At 38.2% G+C, this 27,949-nt stretch overlaps 1 long non-coding RNA gene across 1 annotated transcript in view; it reads left to right on the plus strand.

Moving 5' to 3' along the window:
- Window positions 1–27,949, plus strand: part of LOC125092320 (uncharacterized) — a 351,199-nt gene that overhangs the window by 281,224 nt on the left and 42,026 nt on the right. The window contains exon 5 of the long non-coding RNA XR_007124874.1: window positions 25,196–25,441. This is a non-coding gene — a long non-coding RNA (uncharacterized LOC125092320). The remainder of the gene's footprint in view (window positions 1–25,195; window positions 25,442–27,949) is intronic.

Genomic DNA, 27,949 nt, shown 5'->3' on the forward strand with positions numbered 1-27,949 from the left:
TGAGGAAGGTGGAATGCAAGGCAGTTAAGTAACTTGCTCAAAGTCACAGAGCCAGCAGGTAGAAGAGCTAGGATTTCTAAGCATTCTAGCTTTAGAATCTGCTCTTAACCAACATACTACATGATGAAACATTTAGTAAACTTGAAAGGGAGTACAAGGTCATTAGAATTTATTTTGAATGTGAATAAAATTAGCAATGCTGCTATGAAATACATATTACTTTAATTGCCTGACACCAAATTATTTACATTTAGAGATTTTATGAAAGAATATGTATTAAATATAAAAGGCCCTGAGCATTAGGGCTGCCTACCTGGAAATTTTTTAAGTTCCCCTCTAGCACCAGTGCTGGACCAACAAGCAATGTTTCCCAGGCAGTGTATGCTTTGCTCAGAATGCAACCAGGATTTGATCCAATCACCGGGTATCATTCTTCCTTCCAGATGCTTTTTTTAAAAATTATTTTTATTAACATATAATGTATTATTTGCCCCAGGGGTACAGGTCTATGAATCGTCAGACTTACACACTTCACAGCACTCACCGTATCACATAACATCCTCAATGTACATTCCAGTTGCTTTTTGAACCGCTACCCTACCCCTTGCATGAGGTTAACCACATGCCCCCAAAGAGCTCCAGGAATCATATCTATGGGCTGGTCTTGAGGTTCTAGTTGCAGGAGGCCAGCCTGGTGAGCCCAAGGTTCCCACCATCCAGTATGGTATTCCTTTCATGAAATTGCATAAGACTAGTGCTGACTTGCTGATTTGGAATGGCTCTCACTCATATCATACAGAGGATAAGTATCTCTAACCTATGAATGGTTCATTACTGACCCTTGGACCCCTCATCTATCCTCCACTCCACTCCCCACTGGTGGCTGTGAGTACAGAACAAGGGTATAGTCAATACTGAGAGATCAAATTCTAGGAATGCAGTGGTGAAGGCCTAATGAGTTCAAGAGAAGATATGGTTGACTGATGAGCTGTTCTGCCTTTGTGCTATAAAATTCTGAGTGATTAATTTAACCTGACCAGAAAGTGGCTTATTTACATTTTTCTGCATACTCTGAATAAGACTTGCATTTGTGATGATCATCAACAAAACACAGTTACAACGTCTGAGTCATAGGCAGCAGGATGAATGATGCATCGTTAATATATAATTATGTCACTAGCATTATGTAAATGTTATTAGGGAACTGCAGGGGCAAAAAGATCTATATTGCTTCAATAATTTCCTATTTTGCTGGGAGGTTTTTTTTTAAAATCATGAATGGATGTTGAATGATTTTTTTAAATGATGAGATCCTCTGATTCATGTTACTCAAGGAAAAATCCCATCACAACTTAGCAGCGAAAATCGGAACAAAGACTTAACATTATGACCCCTATAAATATTTTGAATATTTTGCATTAAGGACATTAGCAAAGAGCAATTTTTTATTCATTAATCACAAAAAAAGTGGATCTTTAGAAATTCCATTTGTCAGAAAGTAATCTCACCTATTTTCCTTTATTAAAAGATGTGAAAGCCACAGCCAATTTTACATTTCCAAGAATGTGAAATTGAATCCCAAATTCCAAGTATATTTTCTTGATCTGCAACTTTATGGAGAATAAACTAGCATTATTCAGCTCATCTTCCTCGTCTATCACTGGCAGTGTGAATTGGGAGCTCCAAATAGAAGTTATTGAACTACGGTGTTATATAATACTAAAAGTGAAATAATGATATTTATCCTAAATATAAAAACACTGTGCCATGATCATTTCCATGTTCAAAATGAACTATCAATTTATGAAGAGCTTCTTTCTGTTTTGAAACTGAATTCAATTGAATATCAAAATCAGATAGAAGACTCAAGGATGAATTCTACCCTGTACCTCACATGATGAAATACAAGACCTGACACTTCATGTTCTCGTAGAAGTATCTGTTTTCCAGTTCTGAATCAAAAGAGTATGAAACATGAAAGAATATAGTTAATAATTTATTATATCTATTTTCAATTTGCATTTACCCATATATGTGGTAAAATATGATCTCCATCAGTTTATCTGTGTTTGTTATGTTGTATCTTCACACTACATTTCAGTAAAAACAAAGGAATTTTAACTATATTTTTGGCAACTGATTTTCCATACACCTGCCCTGCTTCACTAATTTATCTGCTTGGTCTATAGATGCACTTAAATTCATGACTCATACATACAGTAAGTATTCACCAAATGATGACTGAACTGAATACACTTCAAACACTACTGATGTTAGGCTTTTTCATTGAATTTTCTTTTGATTTCTGTGTTGCTTCAATCCATAAGTAGAGCAATGGCAAAAAATTAGGTGCAAAGCAAGCACTGAATAAAGATTCATATGACAGAATTTCAAATGTTGGTACAGAGCATTAAAATAATACTGGATTCAGAGGTAATATTTAGAATATTTAGAATGCTAATTCTCAGAAAGCTAATAAAAATATTGCCAATTGATCTATATAAAATAAGTAAATAAAAATACCTAAAACTCCATTGAAAGGCCCAATATTTCTCAAGCATTTTTTTAAATCAGTCTACTACAATCATGGCTTAATGTATAAGAGCATAAATAGATATATTTCTATCATTGTCTTTCTCCATGATTAAAACACCCAAATGAAAAAAAAAAAAAAACACCCAAATGTAACTTTTGCAATTAAAAAAAAGATTCCTATTGCAAACTTCTCTTTTTTCACATTTTAATGTAACAACTGGCATATTTCTATGGGGGTGAGGGAATATTTACTTCATTTTTTGGAACCTTATTTTTGCCTTGCCACAATTTACTAATTTTCTCCAATTATGAATATAGTCTGCTTCAAATCCTTTTCTGGAATGAAGTAGGATATAAATGTACACATTCTTTCCTAGTATTCTTCAGGTAAGAAAAAGCATTTGCTATAACAGGGCCTAAGGCAACTTAGCTAAAACTAACATAGTCTTATATAAGCAATTTCTGTAAGGTTTCATTTTTGTAAATATATTTCTAGTGAAAAATTTAAGAGTCATTTTCAGGTTTTTACTTTGGCACATAGAAAACAAGAAGCTATTATCTAGCCTGGGCTTAATAAATAGGCACACACACACACACACATACACACACACACAGAGTGCCCAAAAAAAAAAAATCAAAGACCAGAGAAATGAATCCTCAAATCTAGTATTTGTCCAAAAGTTTAATGATTGCATCAAAAGTCTTTCAAAATCAAATGACTGCCAGTTGATAGAGTCACCATTGGTAGAAAATTACCCCCAAAGACAAGAGACTAGAAATGCATTTTCTCTTCAGAGTGAAATGAAAGAGAAGGATTATAAATGGGAATGGAAAACATGGAAGTGAATTCAATCACTCATTTAACAGGAATGATGGAGCAGCTTTATATGTTGGTTTCTATTCAAGGTGCTAGAGACACAATTGAACACATCACTCCAAGTTCTTGTCCTTATAATACCTATATGCTGATGAGTGAGACACTGATAGGCAGCTTAAAAAGTAAATAAATGTGATACAGGGTTGGGTGTGTCTGTAAAGAAAATAAGAAGGTAAGAAGATGAAATCTTCGAGGGGAGGGTACTATTTATTTCAGACCACTATTTCAGAGTGGCCAGGGAAGGCTCTAACAGAAGGGAACATTTGACCAGAGACCTGAATGAAATGAAGGAGTAAGGTATGCAAGGATCTGAAGGAAAAGCATTCAAGACAGAGAAAACTGCAAGAGCAAAGGCTCTAAGGCACAAGAAAGATTGGAGTGTTCCAGTGTGACTCAAACAGAGTGAACAAAGCAGAGAGAAGCTGGAGATGAGGTGAGTAATATCATAGGAGCTAGGCTATGCATGGCAATGGCAGTTTTTTTTAATAGCCACAAAATCTTTGACATTCCTCTTATCAAGAAGTGGGCTCTAAATTACCTCCTCTTGGATCTAGTAGGCTTTGGACTGCTTCAACCAATAGAGAACTGTGACACTAAACACCTTCCAAGACAGGGTCTCAAAATGATCTTGAAGATTTCACTTGGTTTCTTGGATACTTGCTTCAACTATCCTGAGATTGTCATGCTGGGGAGGTCACAGTCAAGAGTTCCAGCTAAACCGAGATTTCCCTTCATCCCACCAAGGAGCCAGACATGTGAATGAAACTTAGACTGTGGAGATCAGCCTATCCACTGGCTGAGTCCCCTGAGTGACTTCAATTGACTCCATCATGAGGCAGGAGAACCAAACAGTCAACACCTGCCCCGAGTTTCTAAAGTATCATAAAACAGCTGTGTTTTATGTCACTTAGTTTTTTTTGTTTTTTTTTTTGTTTTTTTTTTTTTTTTAAAAAGACCCTCTGGCCTCTTTTTTTTTTTTTAATTTATTTGACAGAGAGAGATCACAAGCAGACGGAGAGGCAGGCAGAGAGAGAGGGAAGCAGGCTTCTTGCTGAGCAGAGAGCCCGATGTGGGACTCGATCCCAGGACCCTGAGATCATGACCTGAGCCGAAGGCAGCGGCCCAACCCACTGAGCCACCCAGGCGCCCTATGTCACTTAGTTTTGAAGTGATTTATTATACAGCAGTAGTAACTGAAACCAAGGCCCTTGGGCCACAGTAAGAATTTGTTTTCTATTCTGATTATGACAGCAAGCCATTGAAGTTTTGAGCAAGGAAACAATGTGATCAGATTTACAGTTTTAAAAAGTCATTTTGGCTAATTAGTAAAAGGTGAGCTATAGGATTGTAAGAGTGAATGCAGGAATACCATTATGAGGTTCCTGCAGAATCCTGGCAAGAGAATAAGAGGTCTTGAACTAGGGAGATCACAGCAGAGTAGTGAGAGATAGTTGGATTTAGATTATATTTGGAAAGTGGAGCCCAGAGGATTTGCTGATGGGGGATGTGAAAGAGGGAAGTAAGGACTGCATCTTAGTTTTTGGCACAAGCTACTGGGAGAATTATGGTAGACTAGGGCAGAGGCATATTGGCACATAAGTAGAGTCATAAGTTAATTTTTGGACATGTTAACAGGCTTTTTAAAATTTAAGTATAGTTGACATATTAGTTTCAGGTGTACAACATAGTGATTTGACAGTTCTATACATTAGACAGTGCTCACTATAATAGTGTAGTTACCAACTGTCACCATACAAAGTTATTACAATCTTATTGACTATATACCATCTGCTGTACTTTTCATCTCCATGACATTTACTTTATAACTGCAAGTTTGTACCTCATAATCCCCTTTATCTATTTCACCTATCACTCTATACCTCTCCCCTCTGGCAACCACCAGTTTGTTCTCTGTATCTATGAGTCTGCTTTTGGTTTTTATTATTGCTCATTTGTCTTGTTTTGTTTTATCTTATTCCACATATAAGTGAAATCATATTGTCTATGTCTTTCTCTGACTTACTTAGTGTATTATCTTCTAGGTCCATCCTTGTTGTCAAAAATGGCAAGATTTCATTTTTTATAGCTGAGCAATATTCCATATTGTATGTATATCGCATCTTTATCCATTCGTCTATTAAGGACACTCAGGTTGCTTCTATATCTTTGCTGTTGTAAATAATGCTGCAATAAACATAGGGGTACATATGTCTTTTTGAATTAGTGTTTTGGTTTCTTTAGATAAATGCTCAGAAGTAGAATTGCTGGATCATATGTCATTTCCATTTTTAATTTCTTGAGGACACTCTATACTATTTTCCATCATGGCCACACCAATTTATATTTCCACCAAAAGTGCACAATGGTTCCCTTTTCTCCACATCCTCACCAACACTTGTTAGTTCTGATCTTTTTGATATTAGCCATTCTGACTGGTGTGAAGTGATATCTCCTTATGGTTTAGATTTGAATTTCCCTGGTGATGAGGGATGTTGAGAATATTTTCATGTGTCTATTGGCCATCTGTATGTCTTCTTTGGAAAAATTTCTATTCAGGTCATCTGCCAATTTTGTAACCAGATAATTTGGGGTTTTTTTAGTGTTGAGTTGTATGAGTTCTTGATATATATTGGATATTAACCCCTTATTGGATATAACATTTACAAATATATTCTCCCATTCAGTAGGCTACTTTTTGTTTTGCTGATGGTTTCCTTTGTTGTGCAAAAGCTTTTTAGTTTGATGTAGTGCTAGCAGGTTGGGTTTTTTTTTTTTGTTTGTTTGTTTTGTTTTGTTTTATTTTGCCTTTGTCTCCTTTGCCTGGGGAGAAACATATCCAGAGAAATACCGCTAAGCCAATGTTCAAGAATTTACTGCCTATGTTTTCTTTTAAGAACACCATGGTTTCAGGTCTTACATTTTGGTCTTTAATCCACTTTGATTTTCTTTTTGTGTATGATGTAAGAAAGTGAACACATTAAGAATTACTATGCCCAAACTAGAAGTGTAGAATTTGTATATGAGTCTAGACTTGTAGGGGATAATATGTGTAACAACTGAGATGTATGAATCTGGAGTTCAAGAGAAGAGATCTAGGTTGGGGATATAATCCAAGAAATGCCAGTATGCAGATGCTTTTAAAGCCATAAGACTGAATGAGATCACTAAGGGAGGTCATCTAGATATCAAGGATATAGAGGAACAGTGGATCAAATAATCCATGCTGTAATATTTTTTAAATATTAAATTAAATAAAAAATATTTAAAAAATCAAAAAGATGCTGGTAAAACTGAATATCCACATGTAAAAGAATGAAGTAGGATGCTTACCTTATACCATAAACAAAAGTTAACTCAAAATTGATCAAGGACCTAAACTTAAGAGGTAGAACCATAAAACACTTAGAAGAAAACATAGGGGGGATACTTTATGGCATTGGACCTGACAATGATTTCTTGGATAGGACACCAAATGTACAAGCAATAAAAGATAAAATTGGCCTTAATCAAATTAAAAAATTTTGTGCACTGAAGGACACTATCAAGAGAGTGAAAAGACAACCCACAGAAAGGAAAAAATATTTACAAATCATGTATCTGATAAGATTAATATCCAGGGGGAAAAAAACTCCTACAACTCAATAACCAAAAAACAACCAAATTTTCAAAATGGGCAAAGGACTTGAATAAACATTTCTCCAAAGGAAATATAAAATAACCAGTAAGTACATGAAAAATTCTGAATGATCCCAGGGTCCTGGGATTGAGTGCTGCATAGGGCTTCCTACTCTGCAGGGAGTCTGCTGGTTCCTCTTCTTCTGCCCCTACCCCCCACCCCTGCTTGTATTCTCTCTCTCTCTCTCACTCACACTCTCTCTCTCAAGTAAATAAATAAAATCTTAAAGAAACTGAGAAGGACTAGCAAGGGAGAGTGGGCAGGACAAAATCTAGAAGAGTGTGTGGCACACTTGAAGCAACTGAGAAGGAAAGAATGACCACAGTTTTCAGTGCCACTGAAACAGTGGGTAGCATGAGTAGGATGAGGGCTGAAAATTGACCACTGGGTTCAACAGTGTGGAGGTGATGGGGTCCTTGATAAGAACAGGTTCAGTAGCATGATGGGGATTAAAGATTTAACCCAGACTTAAGTGGGTTAAAGAGAACATATGAGCTAAAAAAGTGGAGACAGAGTAAAAACTAAATTTTGAGAAGTTTTGTTGTGAAGAGTAATAAAGAAGTGGGGTAAGAGAGGGTCGGTAGGTCTAAGGAGGCCTTTTTGGTAATGAGCTGTTTACTACTGGGAAGTAAATATCAGTTGAACCACTTGTAGATTTTATGTCAGATAGAGACCTAATTTCCATAACAAAAGGCTGAGCACTGCACACTAGAAAGCAAAATACTAAAATTATAACTAATAAGAAATGTGAACCCGTCCTTCCAATTACTCACAACATTCAACCTTTTTCTAAAAGTTGGAGTCTATATCCGCATTCCATAATTTAAAAACAAATAGGAAAATCTGGAAATGGCCCAGGGAAAATCACAACTATGAGAAGTTTCAATAAACAAGAAATAGAGAAGTAAAAGGAAAAAGAAGAGAAAAATGAGGAAATATTTAATAATTCTTTTCATATGACTGTAGGGTTTTTTCACAGAAAACTTCTGAATATTTTTCACCATATACTCAAAAGAATAATAAAATAAAGTTAGCAAAATGACATAAACATCACGATTGGCCTTGGGAAAGGCAAAACAACATATTACCTATTACATACTTATTACATATTACAGCATAAAATTTGAAACATTGGAATGAGTTTCTGTTTATAAAACCTCCTTGCTATTGCTTGTAAAACCAGAAAAGTCCCATCTGACATTGTTCTAGAATTTCTGGCCAATACAATAAGACATTAAACAAAAAAAAAAGAGATACAATTATTGGCAGGCAGAAGAAAGAATTCTTATTATTTTCAGACGTTAAGATTGCACAACTAGTTAAGGCAAGAGAATCAATAGGAAAACTATTAGAATTGATAAGCACATTTTAAGAAGTGGCTGGATGCAGGGTAATTATCAAGAAATCAATAGTTTAGGTAATAAGCAGCTAGAAATATAATGAAAACACAATAACACAGTCTTTAAAAACACCCTAAAAGTAACTTATAAAAAATATTTGGATCCTTTATATATAAAAGCTTCTTTTATTAAAAGAAATAAAAGAAGATTTGAATATCTATCATATTCCTGGTTGGGCAGACTTAATCTTGTAAAGATATCAACTCTTGGGGCACCTGGGTGGCTCAGTGGGTTAAGCTGCTGCCTTCGGCTCAGGTCATGATCTCAGGGTCCTGGGATCGAGTCCCGCATTGGGCTCTCTGCTCTGCAGGGAGCCTGCTTCCTCTTCTTTCTCTCTCTGCTTGCCTCTCTGCCCACTTGTGATCTCTCTGTCAAATAAATAAATACAATCTTAAAAAAAAAAAGCTAGAAGAATAGGCATTTGATTTTTGAGTAAAGAAAGCTTTCCCAAGTTTCAACATAATTTTTAAAATGACAAAGAAAAGGATACACAACATGAAAAGTAAATCAAATTGAGAAAAATATTTGCAACAAATATGATACACTAAAATTAATATCTGTAAGATATAAGTTCTTTCTTTTTTTATTTTTTTATTTTTTTAATTTCTTTTCAGTGTAAGGATTCATTGTTTATGTACCACACCCAGTGTTCCATGCAATCTGTGCCCTCTATAATACCCACCACCAGACTCCCCCAACCTCCCACCTCCACCCATTCAAAACCCTCAGATTGTTTTTCAGAGTTCATAGTCTCTCATGGTTCATCTCCCCCTCCAATTTCCCCCAACTCCCTTCTCCTCTCCATCTCCCCATGTCCTCTGTGTTATTTCTTATGTTCCACAAATAAGTGAAACCATATGATAATTGACTCTCTCTGCTTGACTTATTTCACTCAGCATAATCTTTTCCAGTCCCGTCCATGTTGATACAAAAGTTGGGTATTCATTCTTTCTGATGGAGGCATAATACTCCGTTGTAGAAATGGACCACATCTTCCTTATCCATTCGTCCGTTGAAGGGCATCTTGGTTCTTTCCACAGTTTGGAGACCATGGCCATTGCTGCTATGAACATTGGGGTACAGATGGCCCTTCTTTTCACTACATCTGTATCTTTGGGGTAAATACCCAGTAGTGCAATTGCAGGGTCATAGGGAAGCTCTATTTTTAATTTCTTAAGGAATCTCCACACTGTTCTCCGAAGTGGCTGTACCAACTTGCATTCCCACCAATAGTGTAAGAGAGTTCCCTTTTCTCCACATCCTCTTCAACACACATTATTTACTGTCTTGTTAATTTTGGCCATTCTAACTGGAGTAAGGTGGTATCTCAATGTGGTTTTTATTTGAATCTCCCTGATGGCTAGTGATGATGAACTTTTTTCCATGTGTCTGTTAGCCATTTGTATGTCTTCATTGGAGAATTGTCTGTTCATGTCTTCTGCCCATTTTTTTGACATGATTATCTTTTTTGTGTATGCTGAGTTTGAGGAGTTCTTTATAGATCCTGGATATCAGCCTTTTGTCTGTACTGTTGTTTGCGAATATCTTCTCCCATTCCATGGGTTGCCTCTTTGTTTTGTTGACTGTTTCCTTTGCTGTGCAGAAGCTTTTGATTTTGATGAAGTCCCAAAAGTTCATTTTCACTTTTGTTTCCTATGCCTTTGGAAACATATCTTGAAAGAAGTTGCTGTGGCTGATATTGAAGTGATTACTGCCTATGTTCTCCTCTATGATTCTGATGGATTCCTGCCTCATGTTGAGGTCTTTTATCCATTTCGAGTTTATCTTTGTATATGGTGTAAGATATAAGTTCTTAAAATTGGTAGGATAACTCTAAGCATGATATAAAAATGTCCAAAGGACAATCTAAAAAGGAAGAAATACAAATGGCTAGAAAAATAACCTTGTTCACAATTGAAAATAATCAAATTGAATAACAATGATGATAGAGAGTAATAATAATGGCCCCCCAATGAATCACAAATGCCCCTTTGCAATGTGGTTTTGATACTCTTTTCATGAAGAAATGAAATCTATGTCTCTATCCCTTGAAGCTGGGATGGCCTTATGGTTTGCTTAGACCAAAGGAATCTGATAGAAATTATTCAGTGCTAGTTCTGGAGCTTAGGCTTTATGGGGCCTTGCTTCTCTATCTTGCCATTGATTTGGAGCACTGAGACTGTGAAGAAGCTCAGTCTAACATGTATTTCAGGACTAGAAACCATGATGGGAAGAAAAAAGGTGATTCAGCCAACAGCTAGAAATAACTTCCACATATTTAAGTAAAGCCGTCCTAGCCTCTTCAGCCCAAGTTGAGCTGTCACAGAACTGCAGATGCATAAATGATCTAAGATGAGGAGAAGAAACACATAGCCTTGGTTTGCTGGCCCATAGAATCAAAAGACATAATAAGTCATTGTTTAAATTACTATGCTTTGGAGTAGTTTACTGATAAAACAAGTATCCATTTTTATCTACCAAATTAGCAAAGAATTAAAAGTAAAAGGGAGGGCGCCTGGGTGGCTCAGTGGGTTAAGCCGCTGCCTTCGGCTCAGGTTATGATCTCAGGATCCTGGGATCGAGTCCCGCATCGGGCTCTCTGCTCAGCAGGGAGCCTGCTTCCTTCTCTCTCTCTGCCTGCCTTTCTGCCTGCTTGTGATCTCTCTCTGTCAGATAAATAAATAAAATCTTTAAAAAAAAAAAAGTAAAAGGGAGACACTAATTACTAATGAAGGAACAGTTAGCAAAATATAATACTGGAGCATAAATTGGAATCTGTATATATATTTTCTTTGATCAGGTAATTCTCCTTCTAGAGTTTTATCCTCCAGAAAAGATTAAAACTGAACAAGATTTATACCTAAAGATGTTTATCTATAATTTTTTAAAAATCAGGACAAATGTCTAATAAACAATAGAATGATATAGTTGAGAAATTAAAGTATATCCATGTAATGAACTATCATTTCATGGAACCTGATCCCTGTTGTCAGAAATCATGGATATAGACCTAAATAAACAGTGTGATCTGTCTGGTTTTGTGTTTGGGTGAGGCAAGTAACAGAGACTAAAAGGAAGTATGTACTAAAACCATTATTATTTTCGTCTTTAGTTGTCCTCTTATTTCCCAAATTCTCAACAATAAGAATGTGTACCTTTTGTTATAAGAAAAAATACATATTTCTTTGAAACTCGGACAAGTTCTTTATTGTCTAAGAAGATTAAATCATGGTCCTGCCTTAAAGAGATAATAAATTAACAAGCGGTTATTTATCACCTGCCATGTGTCAAATGTTGAGGTGGGCTAATTGAAAGGGTCTTAAAATCATAAACTTGTAACAGATAAGTCTCTAAAGACCAACTAACTTAAAACTGTCTCTACCATTAGTTTACAGATTGTGTCAGGTCAATCAGAACAACCAGGGAAAACTGCAGATGTACTAATCTATGGTCATTATAAGCATGAGCTATCTTAGAAGCAAGCTTTACCCATCAGAGCAGATTCAACACCCCCATGGGCAGGCTCTTATAAACTGCCTATAATCCAGTGGGATTGGCATATCTTCAGGACCCTGCAGTAACCGTGGTCCACAAATTCCTTTTTACTGCCTATTCCTATGCTGGAGTTTCCAGCACTAGATGAAGAGAATGTTTTCTCTTAAATACCGTCATCCACCAATCAGAGCCCAGGCTCAATTTCAAATGGACGATTCCAACTACAGTGTTAAAGAGGCTCTAGATGTGTGGATTGTTTAAAGGCTAGGAATTGAAAGAGAATCCCATACTCTCTAACATTATGACTCAGTCTCTGTTCACCAGGCAAAAAAGATTCTAGATGATATAGATCAGGAACAATTTTAGTGAACTATTGTTTATTTCAGTCCCAGAGACACCATCATCAATTATCCTCCACCAAAGATCTCTGTGGGTTAAGCCATTCTGACAAGCATTGGGTTTGTTGCCTATTTTGGTAGCCACACCCAGTGGCATCTAGCAGCAAAGTGCTATTATCACTCATCACTCTGCCTCAACCACTCCTTTTCAATGGTTGCATCTCCTGTCTTTGTCCCCTGCCTATAGAAAACCTACAGAAAAGTAATACAGTGCTTTTCAAGGATGCTGTTTTCACCTTCACCAATTTATTTTTTATTGCCATGATGAACAGAATATTTTCTAGGCCTCCTCAGAGGACAGAGTTGGTAAATCCTCTCCAACATTCTTATTTCTCTAAGCCTTTGAATTCCTTACTTCATATTATGCCAAGGTATTTCTGGTATCCCAACTTCAATTCATATAGGCCACTGTTAAGAACAAATTTTGGTCAAACAACTGAGCAAACAGAACCAGCTGCTTGAATCCTGTTAATTAATTCAGCTCAAATTAAAATTACTTTGGTGCCTATTTTGTTGTTGCCTTTTTTCTGCTTTTGGTTATTGTTGTTATTCCTATTCCCCCCAAAAATCAGGTCACACTCAATCAGTCACCTTATTAAAGACTTCAGGAATTATAAGAAGGATCTCAGGACTGCTACACAATCTTCCACTATTCTCCTGCCCTCCCCTTTATACTCCAGATATTTTCCAGAAACCTATGTTCCCAGAAATTAGATAAATAAAATAGACAAACTCCTATAAAAACTCAGGAAAGAAAATCTGAACAGACATATAACAAGAAAAGAGACTGAGTTAGTAATCAAAATACTACCTACATTCTGCACAAGAACTTATACACAAATTTTCATAGCAACATTATTCATAATAGCCAAAAGTACAAACAATACAAATGTCCATGAAACAGTGAATAGATAAATAAAATGTGGATATCTATTCAGTGTAATATTATTCAGCAGTATTAATATTAATATACTAGTGAATAAAATGAATAATGATATTCAGCAATAAAAGTGCCTGTAGCCCTCATACATTCTACATCATAGATGAGCCTTGAAAACATTATGCTAAATGAAAGAAGCCAGTCACAACGGACCACATATTGTATGGTTCCATTCATATGATATTTCCAGAATAGGCAAATCTATAGAGTATTGACATAGAGGTGGAAGAATTGGGGGAAATGGAGGTTGATTGCTAAGAGTATGGGGTTTATATTTAAAGTGATTAAAATGTTCTAAAATTTATTATGGTGGTAGTTGTACAATTCTCTGGCTATACTAATATCTCTTGAATTATTTGCTTTAAATGGGTGAATTGCATGGTATGTGAATTACATCTCAATTAAGTTATTACAAAAAAAGAGTGCATGTTCCCACAGATGACTTTTTCAGCTTCAGTCAGCCTCTGAGGAAGTATAATCCTGACCTCTGTTCTAATTGCTACTCTTGCTCCTTCCAATATTATTAAAATGTCAAATGTCAGAGAGATAAATATATTGGTCATAAGAATGAGATAGAGGTAAAACTGACAGCCAGAGGAAATACTAAGTCTATGTAAAGCATAAGACTTTCTTGACACAATATTTATGTCAATTTTAAAAATCAAATCAGCTGGACTTGAGAAAAACCTCAACTTGAGAAATACCACAAGCATTTCAATATTAGATATATAGGAACTTAGTAATTGAAACATATAACTTAGAATTTTTGAAAATATTCCTTTATTATTCAAGTTACACAACTTCATTGTACACTAAATAGGTAATACAGATAAACAAAAAGAAAACTTTTTAAGGGGCATCTGGGTGGATCAGTTGGTTAAGCGTGTCTGACTTCGGCTCATGTCATGATCTCTGGGTCCTGGGATCAGCTCCATGTCGGGCTCCTTGCTCAGTGCAGAGTCTGCTTCTCCCTTTGCCCCTCCCCCTGCTCCTGTGTACTCTCTCTCTCTCCTTCCCTCTGAAATAAATATTTTGTTTTTTTTAAAATCACACATAGTTACATAACTCAGGAAGAATATCGTTCCCATTTTATCACTTTTTCAATGCAAGTATATACACGTAAACACATGGGATTGTACTGCAATCCGCTCCACAATCCCACTCCACAAATTGGAGATTTGTGAGTTGTATCTTCTACTCACATTATATAAAGAAAACTTTTCATATAATATACACCTTTATCATATTCTTAATTGCTGCATAGTATCCCATTTTAAAGGCACCTTAATTTATGTGTCATTTTATTGCTAGACATTTAGATTATTCCCTGTTTCTATTCAGCATAAACAGTATAAAAATAACATTCTTGTCTACCCATCTTTATGTGTATATTGAATCATTGCCTCGGGGTAATGATTAGAAGTGGAATTTTTGAGCTAAATAATATATACATGGATATGACGTATATTGCCAAATTTCTCAGCAGGATAGTTCTACCAGTAACAACCTTCGGTATGTGAAAAAGTGCCTGCTTTCCCACATCTCAGCCAAGACCCATGTGTCTGCAGTCTTTTTATCCTTGCTATTCTAAGAAAGGATATCTCATTATTATTTTAATTTGCATTTATTTGTTTTCACATGTTTTAATTTTCATCTGTCTCTTCATTAGTAAGTTTACTATTCACAACCTTAATCCATTTTTATTAGTTTTTATTTTTCTTATTTATTTATAAAAAAGCTCTTTAAATGCTAAGAATATTAATCTTTTCTCCATCATGGATATTACAAATACATTTTTCCAATTTTACAGATATCTTTACAGTCCTTTTGCTATAGAAAACTTCTAAACCTCTTTATGATCAAATTTTTTTTGTCTTTTTCCTTCTGGTTTCTCCTGAGGTAATGCTTAGAAAGTCCTTTCTAGCCTAAGATATGTACCTATAGTTTCTCCAATACTTTTTACTTCAAATATTCAAATATTTAATCTATCTAGATTTAAATAGAGCTCCAAATGAGTTTTTCTACATCGTTAACCAAGTATCTTAGCATCATTTAATTATTCTTTCACACAAATTTGAGATGCCATTTTTCTCATATATTCCAATTCCTATAAACACAGCAGTCTGTTTCTCCACTCTTATTTCTCCCCTGGGTTATCTGATTCTTTTTTTAAAAAAAGATTTTTATTTATTTATTTGACACAGAGAGAGAGAGAGATCACAAGTAGGCAGAGAGGCAGGCAGAGGGAGAGGGGGAAGCAGGCTCCCTGCTGAGCAGAGAGCCCAACGTGGGGCTTGATCCCAGGACCCTGAGACCATGACCTGAGCCAAAGGCACTGAGCCACCCAGGTGCCCCAGGGTTATCTGATTCTTTATGCAACAAGATCCATGCATTTACTGGGCTGGTCTTCTACAAAAGACTGTTTCTGTTTTTGTTTCGGCCAATTATCACAGTCCTCTGTTCTTTCTAGAATAGACGATATTCATTCATTCAACAAAAGACCACAAGGGTACTTGGATCAGGACATTGTCAAGTAAGGGCTACCATGCCATCTATTCCTAAACTCACTGCTCCTCACCCAAACTTTAAATGTTGTAGAGTCCGATTTTCCATGTCTCTTGTTGTAGAAAGCAATGTTCTTACAATGCCATAAGAGGTCTAGAAGGCCACACATGACCTGGCCCACCTTTTTCTATTTAATCTCATTTCCTACAACTCCCTTGACAATCCCCACTTCACTCACACTGACGTCCTCACTATTTCTTCAGTGCTCCTGTCAGGGCAGTCAGGTCCTGTCAGGACATTTGTAGTAGTTGTTCCTTCCCCCTGGAATTGTCTTCCCTCAGTTATCCACATAGATAACTTGCTCACTTCCTTCACATTTTTGCTGACATGTCACCTTATAAAAGATGTACACTCAAACTACCTGTTATGGACTGAATTATGACCACCTAAATTCATCTGTTGAAGCCTTAACCCCCAATGTGACTATATTTGAAGAGAGGGACTATAAGAAAGTAATAAATGTTAAAGGAGGTCATAAGGGTGGGACTTTAATGTGATAGGGCTTGTGTTCCTTAGAAAAAGAGGAAGAGAGGGGCACCTGGGTGGCTCAGTGGGTTAAAGCCTCTGCCTTCGGCTCAGGTCATGATCTCAGGGTCCTGGGATCGAGCCCCACATCAGGCTCTCTGCTCAGCAGGGAACCTGCTTCCTCCCACCCCCTCCCCGCCCACCCCACCTCTCTGCCTGCCTCTCTGCCTACTTGTGATCTATCTGTCAAATAAATAAATAAAATCTTAAAAAAAAAAAGAAGAGGAAGAGAGCACAGCTCACTCATGTGCTCTTGCTCGTCCTCTCTCCTCTCTCTCTCTCTCTCAGCACCCATGTGCAAAGAGGAAAGGTCATATGAGGACATAGCAAAAAGATAGCCATTATTCAACAGGAAAAGAGTTCTCGTTAGAAACCAAATGTTCCAGCACCTTGATCATGGATTTTTGGCTTCCATAACTGTGAAAAAATAAATATCTATTGTTTAAGCCACCCAGTGTATGGTATTTTGTTATGACAGCCCAAGCAGACCAAGCTACCACCCCACCCATATGTTAACACCATCACTGTTTGCTTATACTGTTTATCTCTCTTACTTATCCTACCTCAGCCCTTAAGATCTCCTAAAATAATCTAAAATTCACTTTTTATTATTTTAATTGTTTATTGTCTATCTTTTCCTACTAGAGTATAAATTTACGGGTGCAAATAGTTCTAGTCCTTTTATTCATTGATGTATCCCTAGCATATAGAACTGCACCTACAAAATAAAAGACTCTCAACAAATATCCACTGAATAAATAAATTAATTAGACCAGACTCCTTCTTTTAAGGTAAATTTTCTCTCAGAAGCCCTATTCCCTATCCCAGTCCATCAGATGTCATTGCAGTAAGACCATCCTACCTTGAGGACACAATTTGATTCTTTGCTCAGGTGGGTCTCACCTCCCATGACAACTAGAGCAAGGCAATAGATACTAGGGTTGGAATGAGGGGACCTCCTCCCTGGAGGACATCTGAATTTCAGGTTTAACTCAGCCAGGACACTTGGTGTTTTAATTTGGTGCTCCCTCAAAGAAGAACCTGAAAAAAAAAGATATGGACTCACTTGGGAGGTGATCCCAGGGATCAGGAATGAAGGAGCAGGGAGGTTAAGGCAGAGAAGAAGGGAAGCTAATGAAGGGCATGTTACTGAACTGATTACTGCTGTAGGCAACTGGAATTGACCCTGCCTAAGTCCCACTGGAAACCAGCATGGAATGTGCCTTGGAATTATTCCTCCATTAGACAAGAAGCATTTATGGGTCCACTCCTGTACCTCTTTGTTTCAGAGTAACATCCAGAGATGTTAACTTCCATGCCCCATTCTGTGCCATACTCTCAGGTTGCCATATGTGTGGACTGAGCAAGACTTAACAGTAACTTGAGATAATCCTTCAACATCCACAGGAAATGGCCACGACTGCTACTGCTGAAATCACAGGAAGGCAGAGGGAATGGGTTTGGGGACACAAAAGCATCAACTACATTTGGTTTTAAGAACAGCTGTAGTATTTCAAGGTCAAATTATCTCTACATATTATATTACTAACTTTTCACTTTTCATTATGTAAAATGAACTTTGCTAGAAGGATGTGATCTACAATATGCCACACAGAACCCATAACTAAAAAGAATACAGTCATTCCATGGACAGAAAGTTTGCAGTTCTCAATCCACATTTTCATCAGCAATGTCACTTGTTGAATTGTGAGAATTCTCCTTCATCCACACTGTCTCTTCCTCCTGGTAATCTTCAGTATATATGTAAAGGTATTACCCAGGGTTGCTGTTCTTTGGGGCAAGATATGTGTGATATTACACCATGAAGTGTTTTCTGTCATATCTGACTCTCTTGAGAGCCTCCTCAGAAGACTCATCCTTCTCTTTTATTAATTAAAAACTGTTGTACCAACCCACCAAAATGGTACGGTATCCAGAAACCACTGTTACTTGCTCAGAGAAAAACATCTCCAAATGAGGACATCACCTGAGCACAGAGAGTTCATAACTTTTCCAGAAAATTTTAACTAAATCAATCCCATATTTTAAGGATACAAGAAGCTTAATAGATGCAAAAATCGAAAAAATAAAATACCTGCAAAAGGTGCAGAGAGAGGAAGAACTCAAGAATGCACAAAGAAATCTTCAAAAGTTCATTTCTGGGCAGTATTTATGGTTGGAGGAAGGAGAAGATGCTTAGAAAATATTTGTGTCCATAACCATCTAAAATATCATGTCTGATATTTTTAGATGCAAGTCTAAATCTTGAATAAGGAACGTTCCTGGTTAGGGGGAAATATCTGGCATGAAGTAGATATTTAACAGGTGTGTCTTTGTTAAAAGTACAATATAATCCCTGATTCTACGCCTGAGAAAATAACCCTTACTTTAGACTTGGTATTCTCCAAGATTTCTTCAGATTTAGACTCAAGCAATGTTGAACATATCATGTTCTAGGCAATGTGCTAGATGCTTCAGTATAAGCTTATCAAGTTTAGCCCTCACCTAAACCTACTGTTTGGTAGATGAGAATATTAGAGGTCAGAGAAGCTTAGTCTTTTACTCAAGGTCACATAGCTAGAAAATGTACAGCCAAGATTTCAACTGCAAGTTCAGGGAGTGAGTGTTCATTTGTTTGTTAAGGCCTTAAGTTCTTTTACACTCCTTCCATCAAGAGGGGGCTGCTCTAAAACTCCTTGCCTTGAATCAAGGCAGACTTATAACTGCTTTGACCACAGGAGAAAGATGAAAATGATGCTGTGTTAGTATTTCTGAAGCTAGATCATAAATGCAGCTTGCCCTGGCTCTCTGGGAGCACTTGTATCATTCAGAGGCTCCCTCTTGGGACTATCCTCTCAGGACTCAGCTATTATATTGTGAGAAGCCCAAGCCACATGGAGAGCCATGTGTTGGTCCTCTGGTCAACAATCCTGCTGAACTGAGTCATTGAGTCACCCTAGCCCAAACCCCAGATATATAAGGGAAGAAACTTCCAGATGATTCCAGCCCCCAGCCACTCAAGTTACCCCAAGCTAGCTGAGGAACCCACACATCATGTATCAGAGACAAGCCATCCCTACTGTGCCTTGTTGGAATTCCTGAACCCCAGAAGCTGTGAGCATAATAAAATAGTGGTTGTTATTTACACCACTAATTTGGGATGGTTTGTTAAGCGGCAAGACTAACTGCAACAGAAACATTTCCCCAAACTTTAAATTTTCAGTGTCCTTATAATGACACACAACCCCATAGAGTCTCACAAACTCATGGAAAAGCCATGACTGCCACCCAGATCCCTCTAAGCTATTGGGGAACAGAAAGCAAGGTTTGCAGCCGAACTTTGATCTGGGTTTTGTTTCTAAAACTCTGGCCCAGCAATTTCTCCCTCACTCCTTCTTAGACTTTTCTAGTGTCTTTTTCTACCTGGTACTTTGTCTTGGTCACAGAAAGCATCTTCTTTCCCTCTGACCCTTCCTAGGACTGAGACTTCTGTGTTCTTCACATTTCTCCTTCTGTGTCCTTAAAAGCAGGGTATCCCCCCTACTTTCTCTTGCTGTCAGTCTCAAGACCAGATTACCAACCCTACTTCATTTGAAATCACTATTTTCTACACGCATCTAAGCCTACTCACCTTGGAGGTCTGCCTCGCATTCTCTCAACACTCAGCATGAGGCCAGGAAGGCATCCACCTTCTCTCCTCTAGGGTCTTCTTCCCTAAAGAAAGCATAAGTGCCAGAGCAAGGGTTTGTCCAGAGAATAAAAGCAGACCATCCTTAGTAATTACTGAGGTTAGTAAAATTTTGATTTTATTAAGCCCTTACATTAAATACAAGTCATTTTTTTAAATGAAGTATGTATGGATTGCATTAGAATCTCGATCAGATCAAAACAATTAATTGGGGGGCGCCTGGGTGGCTCAGTGGATTAAGCTGCTGCCTTCAGCTCAGGTCATGATCCCAGAGTCCTGGGATCGAGCCCCGCATCGGGCTCTCTCCTCTGTGAGGAGCCTGCTTCCTCCTCTCTCTCTGCCTGCCTCTCGCCAACTTGTGATCTCTGTCAAATAAATAGATAAAATAAATCTTTAAAAAAAAAACAAACAATTAATTGGCCATAGAAAACACAATTCAAGATAACTATTCTAACACTTTCCCAAAATAAAAGCAAGGATTTGGGAGGATCTTTCTGTTTTAGAGACTCTGAATAGGAACATCACTTTCCCAAGCACAGCTGGGGCTGAGCCAGGTGGATTTAAGTTTCACATTGGGAGTGTGTGGTTTCTTATCTAAGCAGGCTCCAACTTAAACACAGACAGAGCAGGCATGTATTCTATATAGCGAGAGCTGAGAGGCAATAGAATTTCTCATCTGTAGACACAGAGACTAAGTACACAGTACCTAAGACCTGAAATTCTCCTATCCAAGGTTTATTTTTTTGACTTAAGGCTTTGTTCCTTTTTAAAATGCAAATATCTTATGAGTTACTTACAACTCAGTGATAGTAGTAGGCCTTGCTAACTGCCCACTTAATATCCATTTTCCCCTTCTTTCATAGTTATAAAATCCCAATGTGGATGTCAGGGGTAGGAGTGTGCCCACGTTCCATTTCATCTAGGGGTGGTCATGTGACCCATCGCTGGTTTCTGAGTTGTAAGTGGAAATCATTGGGAGGGGCCACCCAGATAACTTGCTAAAAAAGGAAGACTTCTTTAAAAAACGGCTCTTTCCCTTTTCCATTCTTCCTTCATAAAAGATAAATACAATTAGTGGAGGCACAGCAGCCATACTGTAAACCCAAATACAAGATATATACATTACAAATGGCAGAGCAAGAAGATAGGAGTCTTATTTGTTGAGGGCATTACAAAGCCACCATACTGGTGCTGTAGTCAACCTACCCCATCCCAGATGGGGGGAACCCTTTTGGGTTATGGCTCTAGAGATAGGTTTCTTTCTCTAATGGATGCAATGTTACAAAGGTTTAGGAAATCATACAGGGAGTGAGTTTTGAAATAAGCAAGAAGGCACAGAGAAGTTATCAGCTCTAAGAACTGAAAAAGTGTCCTTGAAGGAGAAAACCATGGAAGTGGAATGTATAGAGCCCTGAAGATCACCTTATCATGAAAAACTTGGGTTTTACCCTGCAACAAAACTAAATGGAGAGATAATTCCATGCTCTTCTATTAGTGGGAGAAAAGAAAGTATTTCTTTATAGTATCTTTATGAAACAATAACCTGAATGCTCAACATGCTTATGCTTAAGAATGAGTTTTCTGGGACAAATTAAGGTGAATCACAATTCTAGTCAAGGGACTTTCATAAACAACATAGAAGGTCAAAATTTTCCCTGAATGGTGTCTCCACACGAACAGGTGCAAGGAATGAGTTCACTAATAAAAATGATATTGAATTGCTATTTTTCTTCTCCTGAAATGCAGTTGTTATTGGCTGGATATTGGCAGTGCATAAGTTGGTAGAAACATTACCTAGGACCACTTAAATTTTTTGCCAAGCACTTTGTTATTTAAGAGCTAAGACGTCAAATCACTCTAAAGAGAAGAATATGGTCCAATTTTAATCCTTAACCTAAAATATTCAAGCAATCTTGACTACTTTCATGAGGATTTCATCCATAAAATTAAAGACAAGCCAAGGTTCAAAATGTTGGACAGTTTCCTTTAACTTGGAATTATCTGTACTATTTACTACATCTCTTTTAGCAAAACCCTGGTGAAAGTTGTAGGTCTCTCTTTTTTTTTTTTTAAAGATTTTATTTATTTATTTGAGAGAGAGACAGAGAGAGCATGAGCGAAGAGAAGGTCAGAGAGAGAAGCGGACTCCCCGCAGAGCCGGGAGCCCGATGCGGGACTCGATCTCGGGACTCCAGGATCATGACCTGAGCCGAAGGCAGTCGTCCAACCAACTGAGCCACCCAGGCGTCCCTGTAGGTCTCTTTTTTGAAATCCCACCGGCCAATCACTCAGTGGGAATCAAGTAAGTCAGTGTTTTCACTTTAACTCCACAAAGAATTTTCCCATTCTACGGAACTGGAGTTGAGCAGTGCTTCTCAAACTATAATGTACAATACAACTCATCCAAGGATCTTGCTAAAAATACAGGTTCTGATTCAGTACATCCAGAGTGAGGCCTGAGATTCTGTATTTCTAACAGTCAATGATGATGATACTGATGCTGGTCCATGAACCACACGTTGAGTATCCAGGAAGTAGAGCATGGGCTAACCTGGTTGCTCCTCAGGCTCATTTAGGGATCTTGTTTTAAAAACATAAAACAAACCCAAAGTCTTGGGCCACATCCGGCTTTACACAATCAGAATCTCTGGGAATGAGGTACAGGAGTTTGTATTATTAACCATCTCCCCAGGTGATTCCTATTCAGCCATAAGCTGCACCTGGTCTGCAATGAGTAGAGCAGCATGTCTCAAAGAGGAGCTGTGCACCCCCTAAATCAGAATGGCCTGAGGAGCTTGATGATTGTGCAGATACCTCTCTGCAAATACCTCCCTTCTGCTGCCTAGGAAGGAGGCAAAGGATGGAGAGAGTATAGAAAATAAGGAGATGGTATAAAAAGGGAAATTGACGTCATTTCAACTCCCACCTGGCAGGATTAGAGAGGGCCAATTCTCCTGGAAGTGACAGCATGGAATGCGTCTCCTGCTGCCTGACCACCTGCACCTCCTTCCTTCTCTTCCTCTCCCTGGCAACTGCCCCATCCAAAGCTGCCCCCCAGGGGCTGCTGGGAGGCCTGGTTAGAGAGGAAGGAGAGGAATGAAGAGGAAAGAGGGAAGAGTGCCTTGAAAAATAAAGTGAAAGTAAAGGAATTACAAATAGCCTTTAGCTTCTGTTCATATTGCAATTCAATCCAATGCAAATAAATACCTATTTCAATATCTGTACTTGCTGAAATGATAACAATGTATTATCTGGCCAAAAGAGCACATTCCAGTTGCATAAAATTGTGTCCATATGTAGAAAAAGGTCTGGAAGATTGTGAACTATATTAATCTCCAAGTGGTAGAATTCAAGGTACTCTTTTCCTTCAGTATACTAATCTGTCTTATTTGAATGTTTTACACTAAGCATGAATTATTTTTATACTGACATAAATAATAAAGCCATTTTCGTTTGGGGGAACAAAAACAAGGGTTCACAGTGCTAACATAGCAAAGGAGAGAAATCGAGGAGAATACAGGCCCTTTCTTTGGGAAGCTCACAAACTCAGTAGTCTGACTCCTGAATTTTCTTTCTGAGTCGCAGAGATATGCAGCTGTGTGGCCCCACAATAGACATCAGGGCTGGACCCTCTTATAAAAAGTGGTGTTTCTCCCCAAAGTCCAAGATGGATTCCAAATGTATGTTATTGGATGCAGATCTGAGTAGGAGTTTTAATGTATTAAAGGAGAAAAACGAATCAAGGTTAATTAGTGTAAGTAAAGTAGCCTTGGTGGGGTGGGGAATGTGTGGGTCAGAGGGTTCTAGAAAAAGCAACAGAAAGATTGCACTCTTGTGGCTTTTACAATAAGATGAGCCAAGAACTTCACTGGAGATTAAGCAAGTAAACCTGAGACCTTATCAAAGACGGAACCACCCCTGATTGCCCTGGGACTTAATCTTCATGGTACTGATATTATAATAGAATTGCCACATGAAAATGAATTAAACAGCAACTAGGCAGGGAATGGTGATCTCAGCATTAGTTTCATGCATCAGATAAAAGATGAGCTCATGAGGAGAACTGGGCTTGAGCTGGGTCTGCTCACTTGGGAATTCATTGGGTACTGCAGCACTGTGGTACCTCCCACTGGCTTAACCATGGTGATAGAAAATAATAAACCAAATGTTTGTGTGTCCAGATTGCCCCAGTCTCCTGCTTAAAGCATGGGGAGAAAAAGAAAAACAGAAAGCAGCCTGGAGGGAGAGGAGAAGGTAAAGAATTAAATCACCCCTAGGATTTTGAAAGCTGGGTCAGCAAAACTCCCTGAAACTCCAAGTTTCTGAACTTGTGCTTTAGCTTTCCACAACCTACAGAGATTTTTCTCTCTTCATTCGCTGTACCTATTGCTTTCAGTGAGTTCAAGCGTCAGCAGGGAGCACTAGTTCATTAAATGATAAGTATGAATCTAAATATGAGAACAAAAATGTTTACACCATTCCAAGGCATCTCTTAACAGGAGTAAATAATGCAGAAAAAACAGGGAGGACGTTCCACTTTGGGGCTGCAAAATACACTTTCACGTCAGAACATCTTAGTCACCTTCATCAGTGAGTTGGGAGGAAAAGCTATCTGCTAAGTCTCAGGATGAAAGAGAAATGTTTCTGGAACTCGGGAACAGAATGAGGGAAGTGGGAGGAGGCAGATCAATGTTGAGACAATTGCTTATAATACAACGTCATGACAGATGGGCCCTGTGGCCATCTCTGGGTCATTTTCTGCCTTCTCCTGATATTCCCGTTGCTTTATCCTGGATATTCAGCAGGTAGAGGGTTGCAAAAACAGTTATGCCTAAGGCTAATTTTCCTGCTAGAAAAAGGTAGGATTTACTAGGTTCTCTGCTGTGACTCTGAAAATATCTGTGATACAGCATCAACAATTGAAATCAAAAGAAGTATCTCCAGGTGGGGGGGAAATGAGTAATCAAAAATAGGAGATGAGAAATAGTCACTGCCTTGTTTGCCACCAGTGTTAATTACACAGGGACTTTTATGGTTTGAAAGAATGCTGCATTTCAGAAGGTTCAACTGGTATTAATTACTTCTGTATCTCACAGGGTCTCAGATCCAGAATACCTAAATGCCTCCCATGAGAAAGCTGCTAGTTCAGCTCTAACTCTCCAGGCAACATCAACCTAAAGTGCCCGTGCAGACAAAAATAGTTCCGGATCAAGATTGTGACCATCTTTCCTCATTCTCGAAGTCATCAGAAGAGATCTCTGAGAAGATGGGCAAGGAAATTTGCCACTTGACCATTATCTGCTTGCAGATCCAAAGATCTACCAAATACCTTCTGAAATGAGGTATGTAGGGTATCCGTGCTTGTGGAAAATCCTGGGTGTTAAATGCAACCATCGTAAACTGAATTATTGTTCATTAATCATGGCAGCAAAGTCTGACATCAAAAGACACGTAGATCTTGGTTCCTGAACCAGCAGCAGCAGCATCCGGGGTCTAAATGGAAATGCCATCTCAGGCCCCAACCCAGACCTACTAAATCAGAATCTGCATTTTTAAAAATTATTTATTTATTTATTTGACAGAGATCACAAGTAGACAGAGAGGCAGGCAGAGAGAGAGAGAGGAGGAAGCAGGCTCCCTGCTGAGCAGAGAGCCTGATGCAGGGCTCGATCCCAGGACCCCGGGATCATGACCTGAGCTGAAGGCAGAGGCTTAACCCACTGAGCCACCCAGAGGCCCAGAATCTGCATTTTAACAAAACCCTCAGGAGCTCTATGTGGGTCGCTAAGTGTGAGAAGCACTACTAAATGTTCTCTCTTGAGGTAATATTCACCAGGTCCTAATAGGAAACAGGTTGAGAAGTAAATGTTCAGCAGAGCTACAAATACTAACAAGGCAAAAAAAGTTTTTAGCCAATATTGAAAGCAAGCCAGCAATGCCAGTTTATAAAAGCTAATCGACCCTGCGCTGAGAGGTCAAAAGGCAGGTGCTACAGGAGAGTGGCTGGAATTATGAAACTGGGTATTTCAACATGGCCGGCATACACACTACCGCCTTCCTCTCATGCTGCTAGTCTTTCACTAAAATGCCACATGGCTCTTTTGGCAGAGTTAGCTCCCAGATTTGCAGTGGGAACTAGACAAGAACATCTTCTCCTTTCTTTCCTTCGAGATGCAGGGTTGGGGACTAGAGCAGGCGACAGGAAGCATTTTGGAGGGCAATAGTAAGCAAAACTGAAACTGGAAAAGGGGTGCCAGGAAATCAATGCCACTGGGAACACAAAGGCACGAAACTACAAGAGGGGGAGGACAGTGATGCATTGCCAGCTCTCTGGGACCAGAAAGGCAAGAAGTGGTGGGGACTTGATAAGAAACTAAGAATGAGGTGGGGTGGGTAGCTGCTCTAGATTAAAGCCACTATTTTTGTTTTTATTAGCCAGTGCCGTATAGATGGGCCCAGCTAAAGAACTGGGGGAACATCACAGTTAACATGAGAATGAACTGATGAAAAGGTTTGAAAGAAGTATGGAGATAAACCAGTCCAACATCTCTGGACAGGCTGATGGACTTATTTGTAAGGATAGAAGGATGTGATCTTGAAAAGGACAAGTCAGGGTGGAAGGTTACACAAAGAACTAGACCTCATCAAAATAGTGAAATAGATATTTTGCTACCAATATCCTATCTCTGCTCCTACCTTTCTTCTTCCTGTTCCCTCCACCAACCTACATTCGAACTTCTGTTTTAGTATCTGTCCAAGCAATTCCTTTAAGCTGGAGGTGTCAAGCAATAGATTTGGCATCCTATTTCAAGGAGATTGAATTGTGCATTAGTGAAGATCAAACCACCTCCCAAACCCAAAATTATGTCCCCTGAACTCCTTAAAGCCGTGTTAATAGATATCTTTTCAAAGGCCAGATCTGTTTACATGACATTTTGAAGGAATAAGAAAGAGGACCTCCATAACTAGATAGAGGGGTTAAAAGACATGGATAACTTCAAAATTTCAACCCTGAGTTCTTGAGAAATGGACAAGGTCACTAATAGACTGGGGGCAAAGGAGATAATGGATTTTTACTAAATGTAGTGTTGTTTTATCAAAATTCTTTAACAATATTTTAATTTATTTTAGGTCTAGTCTTATATTTCTCTCTCAAACTTCTTAGTCTTTCCTTATTAAGATATTTATAATTTTTCCCAGATAATTATCACACCTCCTTTCATTCTCCTTGAAATTCATGCCATTCAGATGCCCACCAATTACCCCCAGTTGGTTCAAATGCCTTGAATTCCAAGAGAACAGAATTGGCCAGAAACAGACATCCCCAATATTTGAGATCAGAGAGTGAAGGTTGTTTTTTTTAAACAATGGTAATTAGAATTCCATTCTCCTTGTGGATACTGTACTTTAACCAATTACACCGAACTATTAATTTGATGGGAGGAGGTGAGAAATACTACTCTCTCATTATTTTCTGAAAATCTGTCATCTTCATAAGGTTTTGTTTGGCACACACAGATGGTCTTGGTGGCAGTGTGAAACTGAACTCTGCAGCAGGGGACATATTGGCCAAATGGTACAACTCCCGTTTCATGTGTGCCCTCTATGTTAGTTGTCAAATTAAACATGCTAGCAACATCCATAATTACATGTTGCAAGCAGCTGAGTTATAGTTTGAAGTGTACTTAGATGCTAATCAGACTTCAGGGAATCCCTACAAACCATGCATTCAAGCCTCCTCTAGCCTCCGGCTTGGATGCCAGGCATAGGTGCTTTTATAATGCCAACATTTTACCCATAATTTCTAATTGCCCCTGATAGTTTAGAATGCTTCTTGAAAGAAAAATAAC

This window comes from Lutra lutra, chromosome X (genome assembly GCF_902655055.1).
Source record: "Lutra lutra chromosome X, mLutLut1.2, whole genome shotgun sequence".
Taxonomy (NCBI): Eukaryota; Metazoa; Chordata; class Mammalia; order Carnivora; family Mustelidae; genus Lutra; species Lutra lutra.